Below are 8,001 nucleotides of genomic sequence, written 5' to 3'. Positions count from 1 at the left end.
ATTGCAACTCGATACTAGAACAAAATATGACTCTATATGAGTGCCTCCGGCGGTGTACCGGGATGGGCAATGAATCAAGAGTGACATGTATGAAAAATTATGCATGGTGGCCTTGCCACAAATACGATGTCAACTACATGATCATGCAAGGCAACATGACAATGATAAAGCGTGTCATAATAAAACCAATGGTGGAAAGTTGCATGACAATATATCTCGAAATGGCTATGGAAATGTAATAATAGGTAGGTATGGTGGCTGTTTTGAGGAATATATAAGGAGGTTTATGTGTGATAGAGCGTATCATATCACGGGGTTTGGATGTACCGGCTGAAGGAAATATGCCCTAGAGGCAATAATAAAGTTATTATTTATTTCTTTATATCATGATAAATGTTTATTATTCATGCTAAAATTGTATTAACCGGAAACATAATACATGTGTGAATACATAGACGAACATAGTGTCACTAGTATGCCTCTACTTGACTAGCTCGTTTATCAAAGATGGTTATGTTTCCTAACCATGGACAAAAGAGTTGTCATTTGATTAACGGGATCACATCATTAGGAGAATGATGTGATTGACATGACCCATTCCGTTAGCTTAGCACTTGATCGTTTAGTATGTTGTTGTTGCTTTCTTCATGACTTATACATGTTCCTGTAACTATGAGATTATGCAACCCCCGTTTACCGGAGAAACACTTTGGGTGCTACCAAACGTCACAACGTAACTGGGTGATTATAAAAGAGTACTACAGGTGTCTCCAAAGGTACATGTTGGCTTGGCGTATTTCGAGATTAGGTTTTGTCACTCCGATTGTCGAAGAGGTATCTCTGGGCCCTCTCGGTAATGCACATCACTATAAGCCTTGCAAGCAATGTAGCTAATGAGTTAGTTGCGGAATGATGCATTACGTAATAAGTAAAGAGACTTGCCAGTAACGAGATTGAACTAGGTATTGGATACCGACGATCGAATCTCGGGCAAGTAACATACCGATGACAAAGGGAATAACGTATGTTGTTATGCGGTTTGACTGATAAAGATCTTCGCAGAATATGTAGGAGCCAATATGAGCATCCAGGTTCCGCTATTGGTTATTGACCAAGAATAGTTCTAGGTCATGTCTACATTGTTCTCGAACCCATAGGGTCCGCATGCTTAAGGTTTCGATGACAGTTATATTATGAGTTTATGAGTTTTGATGTACCGAAGGAGTTCGGAGTCCCAGATGAGATCGGGGACATGACGAGGAGTATCGAAATGATCAAGATGTAAAGATCGATATATTGGACGACTATATTCGGACTTCGGAAAGGTTCCGAGTGATTCGGGTATTTTTCGGAGTACCGGAGAGTTACGGGAATTCGCCGGGGAGTATATGGGCCTTATTGGGCCATACGGGAATAGAGGAGAGAGGCCAAAAGGAAGGAGGCCTGCGCCCCCCCTCTGGTCCGAATTGGACAAGGGGGCAGCCCCCTTTTCCTTCTCCCTCTCCTCCTCTTTTCTTCTCCAACAAGGCAAAGGAGGAGTCCTACTCCCGGTGGGAGTAGGACTCCCCCCTTGGCGCGCCTCCTCCATAGGTCGGCCGCCTCCCCCGTTGCTCCTATATATACGAGGGCAGGGGGGCACCCTAAAGACACAACAACAATAGATCCCTTGGATCTCTTAGCCGTGTGCGGTGCCCCCCTCCACCATAATCCACCTCGATAATATCGCAGCGGTGCTTAGGCGAAGCCCTGCGACGGTAGAACATCAAGATCGTCACCATGCCGTCGTGCTGACGGAACTCTCCCTCGACACTCGACTGGATCGGAGTCCGAGGGACGTCATCGAGCTGAACGTGTGCTAGAACTCGGAGGTGCCGTAGTTTCGGTGCTTGATCGGTCGGGCCGTGAAGACGTACGACTACATCAACCGTGTTGTTCTAACGCTTCCGCTTTTGGTCTACAAGGGTATGTAGATTACACTCTCCCCTCTCGTTGCTATGCATCACCATGATCTTGCGTGTGCGTAGGATTTTTTTTGAAATTACTATGTTCCCCAACAGTGGCATCCGAGCCTAGGTTTTGTGCGTAGATGTTATATGCACGAGTAGAACACAAGTGAGTTGTGGGCGATACAAGTCATACTGCTTACCAGTATGTCATACTTTGGTTCGGCGGTATTGTTGGATGAAGCGGCCCGGACCGACATTACGCGTACGCTTACGCGAGACTGGTTTTACCCCCGTGCTTTGCACACAGGTGACTAGCGGGTGTCTGTTTCTCCAATTTTAGTTGAACCGAGTGTGGCTACGCCCGGTCCTTGCGAAGGTTAAAACAGCACTAACTTGACGAACTATCGTTTTGATTTTGATGCGTAGGTAAGAACGGTTCTTACTCAGCCCGTAGCAGCCACGTAAAATTTGCAACAACCAAGTAGAGGACGTCTAACTTGTTTTTGCAGGGCATGTTGTGATGTGATATGGTCAAGACGTGATGCTATATTTTATTGTATGAGATGATCATGTTTTGTAACCGAAGTTATCGGCAACTGGCAGGAGCCACATGGTTGTCGCTTTATTGTATGAAATGCAAACGCCCTGTAATTGCTTTACTTTATCACTAAGCGGTTGCGATAGTCGTAGAAGCAATAGATGGCGTAACGACAATGATGCTACGATGAAGATCAAGGCGTTGCACCGGTGACGATGGTGATTACGACGGTGCTTCGGAGATGGAGATCACAAGCACAAGAGGATGATGGCCATATCATATCACTTATATTGATTGCATGTGATGTTTATCTTTTATATATCTTATTTTGCTTAGTTTGACGGTAGCATTTTAAGATGATCACTCACTAAATTATCAAGAAGTGTTCTTCCTGAGTATGCACCATTGTGAAAGTTCTTCGTGCTGAGACACCACGTGATGATCGGGTGTGATAGGCTCTACGTTCAAATACAACGGGTGCAAAACAGTTGCACACGCGGAATACTCAGGTTAAACTTGACGAGCCTAGCATATAACAGATATGGCCTCAGAACACGGAGACCGAAAGGTCGAGCGTGAATCATATAGTAGATATGATCAACATATTGATGTTCACTGTTGAAACTACTCCATCTCACGTGAAGATCGGACATGGTGTAGTTGATATGGATCACGTAATCACTTAGTGGATTAGAGGGATGTCTATCTAAGTGGGAGTTCTTCAGTAATATGATTAATTGAACTTAAATTTATCATGAACTTAGTCCTGGTAGTATTTTGCAAATTATGTTGTAGATCAATAGCTTGCATTGTTACTTTCATATGTTTATTTTGATATGTTCCTAGAGAAAATTGTGTTGAAAGATGTTGGTAGCAATGATGCGGATTGGATCCGTGATCTGAGGTTTATCCTCATTGCTGCACAGAAGAATTATGTCCTTAATGCACCACTAGGTGACAGACCTATTGCAGGAGCAGATGCAGATGTTATGAACGTTCGGCTAGCTCAATATGATGACTACTTGGTAGTTTAGTGCACCATGCTTAACGGCTTAGAATCGGGACTTCAAAGACGTTTTGAACGTCATGGACCATATGAGATGTTCCAGGAGTTGAAGTTAATATTTCAAGCAAATACCCGAGTTGAGAGATATGAAGTCTCCAACAAGTTCTATGGCTAAAAGATGGAGGAGAATCGCTCAACTAGTGAGCATGTGCTCAGATTGTCTGGGTACTACAATCACTTGAATCAAGTGGGAGTTAATCTTCCAGATAAGATAGTGATTGACAGAGTTCTCTAGTCACCATCACCAAGTTAGTAGAACTTTGTGATGAACTACAGTATGCAAGGGATGACGAAAACGATTCCCGAGCTCTTCGTGATGTTGAAATCGACGAAGGTAGAAATCAAGAAAGAGCATCAAGTGTTGATGGTTGACAAGATCACTAGTTTCAAGAAAAGGGCAAAGGGAAATAAAGGGAAACTTCAAGTAGAATGACAAGCAAGTTGTCACTCCCGCGAAGAAGCCCAAAGCTGAACCAAAGCCTGACACTGAGTGCTTACACTGCAAAGGAGATGGTCACTGGAAACGGAAATGCCCTGAATATTTGGTGGATAAGAAGGATGGCAAAGTGAACAAGGTTATATTTGATATACATTGTATTGATGTGTACTTTACTAGTGTTTATAGTAGCCCCTGAGTATTTGATACTTGTTCGGTTGCTAAATATTAGTACCTCGAAACAAGAGTTACAGAATAAACAGAGACTAGTTGAAGGGGAAGTGACGATGAGTGTTGGAAGTGGTTCCAAGATTGATATGATCATCATCGCACACTCCCTATACTTTCGGGATTAGTGTTAAACCTAAATAAATATTATTTGGCGTTTGCGTTGAGCATGAATATGATTTGATCATGTTTATTGCGATATGGTTATTCATTTAAAGTCAGAGAATAATTGTTGTTCTGTTTACATGAATAAAACCTTCGATGTTCATACACCCAATGAAAATAGTTTGTTGGATCTTGATCGTAGTAATACACATATTCATAATATTGATGCCAAAAGATGCAAAGTTGATAATGATAGTGCAACTTATTTGTGGCACTGTCGTTTGGGTCATATCGGTGTAAAGCGCATGAAGAAACTCCATAAAGATGGATTTTTGGAATCTCTTGGTTATGAATCATTTGATGCTTGCGAATCGTGCCTTTTGGGCAAGATGACTAAAACTCCGTTCTCCAGAACAATGGAACGGGCTACTGACTTGATGGAAATAATACATACCGATGTATACGGTCCAATGAGTGTTGATGCTCGTGGCGGGTATCGTTATTTTCTGACCTTCACAAGATGAATTGAGCAGATATGAGAATATCTACTTAATGAAGCACAAGTCTGAAACATTTGAAAAAGTTCAAAGAATTTCAGAGTGAAGTGGAGAATGATCGTAACAAGAAAATAAAGTTTCTGCAATTTGATCGCGGAGACAAATATTTGAGTTACGAGTTTGGTCTTCAATTAAAACAATATGGAATAGTTTCACAAACTCATGCCACCTGGAACACCATAGCTTAATGGTGTGTCCGAACATCATAACAGTACTTTATTGGATATAGTGCAATCTATGATGTCTCTTACTGATTTACCACTATCATTTTGGGGTTATGCATTAAAGACAACTGCATTCACTTTAAATAGGGCACCATCAAAATCCGTTGAGACGACGCCTTATAAACTGTGGTTTAGCAAGAAACCAAAGTTGTCATTTCTTAAAGTTTGGGGCTGCGATGCTTAGGTGAAAAAGTTTCAACCTGATAAGCTCGAACCCAAATCGGAGAAGTGCGTCTTGATAGAATACCCAAAGGAAACTGTTGGGTACACCTTCTACCACAGATCCAAAGGCAATATATTCGTTGCTAAAATGGATCCTTTCTAGAGAAGGAGTTTCTCTCGAAAGAAGTGAGTGGGAGGAAAGTAGAGCTTGATAAGGTAATTGTACCTTCTCCCGAATTGGAAAGTAGTTAATCACAGAAATCGGTTCCAGTGATTCCTACACTAATTAGTGAGGAAGCTAATGATGATGATCATGAAACTTCAGATCAAGTTACTACCAACCTCGTAGGTCTTCTAGAGTAAGATCCGCACCAGAGTGGTACGGTAATCCTGTTCTGGAAGTCATGTTGCTAGACCATGATGAACCTACGAACTATGAGGAGGCGATGATGAGCCCAGATTCCGCGAAATGGCTTGAGGCCATGAAATCTGAGATAGGATCCATGTATGAGAACAAAGTATGGACTTTGATTGACTTGCTCGATGATCAGCAAGCCATGTTAAATAAATGGATCTTCAAGAGGAAGACGGACACTGATAGTAGTGTTACTATCTACAAAGCTCGACTTGTCACAAAAAGGTTTTCGACAAGTTCAAGGTGTTGACTACAATGAGATTTTCTCAACTGTAGCGATGCTTAAGTCTGTCCGAATCATGTTAGAAATTGTCACATGTTATGAAATCTAGCAAATGGATGTCAAAACTACATTCTTTAATGGATTTATTAAAGAAGAGTTGTATATGATGCAACCAGAAGGTTTTGTTAATCCTAAAGGTACTAACAAAATGTGCAAGCTCCAACGATCCATCAATGGACTGGTGCAAGCATCTCGGAGTTGGAATATACGCTTTGATGAGTTGATCAAAGCATATGGTTTTATACAGACTTTTGGAAAGGCCTGTATTTACAAGAAAGTGAGTGGGAGCTCTGTAGCATTTCTGATATTATATGTGCAAGACATATTGTTGATTGGAAATGATATAGAATTTCTGGATAGCATAAAAGGATACTTGAATAAAAAGTTTTTCAATGAAAGACCTCGGTGAAGCTGCTTACATATTGAGCATCAAGATCTATTGAGATAGATCAAGACACTTGATAAGTTTTTTAATAAGTACATACATTGTCAAGATTTTGAAATAGTCCAAAATGGAACAGTCAAAGAAAGAGTTCTTGCCTGTGTTGCAAAGGTGTGAAATTGAGTAAGACTCAAGACCCGACCACGACAGAAAATAGAAAGAGAATGAAAGTCATTCCCTATGCATCAGTCATAGGTTCTATAAAAGTATGCCATGCTATGGACCAGACCTATTGTATACTCTGCCCTGAATTGGCAATGGAGTACAATAGTGATCTAGGAGTAGATCACTGGACATTGGTCAAAATTATCCTTAGTAGAATAAGGATATGTTTCTCGATTATGGAGGTGATAAAAGAGTTCGTCGTAAAGAGTTACATCGATGCAAGCTTTTACACTGATCCAGATGACTCTAAGTCTCAATCTGGATACATATTGAAAGTGGGAGCAATTAGCTAGAGTAGCTCCCTGCAAAGCATTGTAGACATAGAATATTCGCAAAATACATACGACTCTGTAATATGACAGAGACCCGTTGACTAAACTTCTCTCACGAGCAAAACATGATCATACCTTAGTACTCTTTGGGTGTTAATCACATAGTGATGTGAACTAGATTATTGACTCTAGTAAACCTTTTGGGTGTTGATCACAAGACGATGTGAACTATGGGTATTAATCACATACAGATGTGAATATTGGTGTTAAATCACATGATGATGTGAACTAGATTATTGACTCTAGTGCAAGTGGGAGACTGAAGGAAATATGCCCTAGAGGCAATAATAAAGTTATTATTTATTTCCTTATACCATGATAAATGTTTATTATTCATGCTAAAATTGTATTAACCGGAAACATAATACATGTGTGAATACATAGACAAACATAGTGTCACTAGTATGCCTCTACTTGACTAGCTCGTTTATCAAAGATGGTTATGTTTCCTAACCATGGATAAAAGAGTTGTCATTTGATTAACGGGATCACATCATTAGGAGAATGATGTGATTGACATGACCCATTCCGTTAGCTTAGCACTTGATCGTTTAGTATGTTGCTGTTGCTTTCTTCATGACTTATACATGTTCCTGTAACTATGAGATTATGCAACTCCCGTTTACCGGAGGAACACTTTGGGTGCTACCAAACGTCACAACATAACTGGTTGATTATAAAGGAGTACTACGGGTGTCTCCAAAGGTACATGTTGGGTTGGCGTATTTCGAGATTAGGTTTTGTCACTCCGATTGTCGGAGAGGTATCTCTGGGCCCTCTCGGTAATGCACATCACTATAAGCCTTGCAAGCAATGTAGCTAATGAGTTAGTTACGGAATGATGCATTACGTAACGAGTAAAGAGACTTGCCAGTAACGAGATTGAACTAGGTATTGGATACCGACGATCGAATCTCGGGCAAGTAACATACCGATGACAAAGGGAATAACGTATGTTGTTATGCGGTTTGATCGATAAAGATCTTCGCAGAATATGTAGGAGCCAATATGAGCATCCAGGTTCCGCTATTGGTTATTGACCGAGAATAGTTCTAGGTCATATCTACATTGTTCTCAAACCCGTAGGGTCCGCACGCTTATG

This window comes from Triticum aestivum, chromosome 3B, assembly GCF_018294505.1.
Source record: "Triticum aestivum cultivar Chinese Spring chromosome 3B, IWGSC CS RefSeq v2.1, whole genome shotgun sequence".
Classification (NCBI taxonomy): domain Eukaryota; kingdom Viridiplantae; phylum Streptophyta; class Magnoliopsida; order Poales; family Poaceae; genus Triticum; species Triticum aestivum.
Note: the sequence above shows the minus strand (reverse complement) of the source record.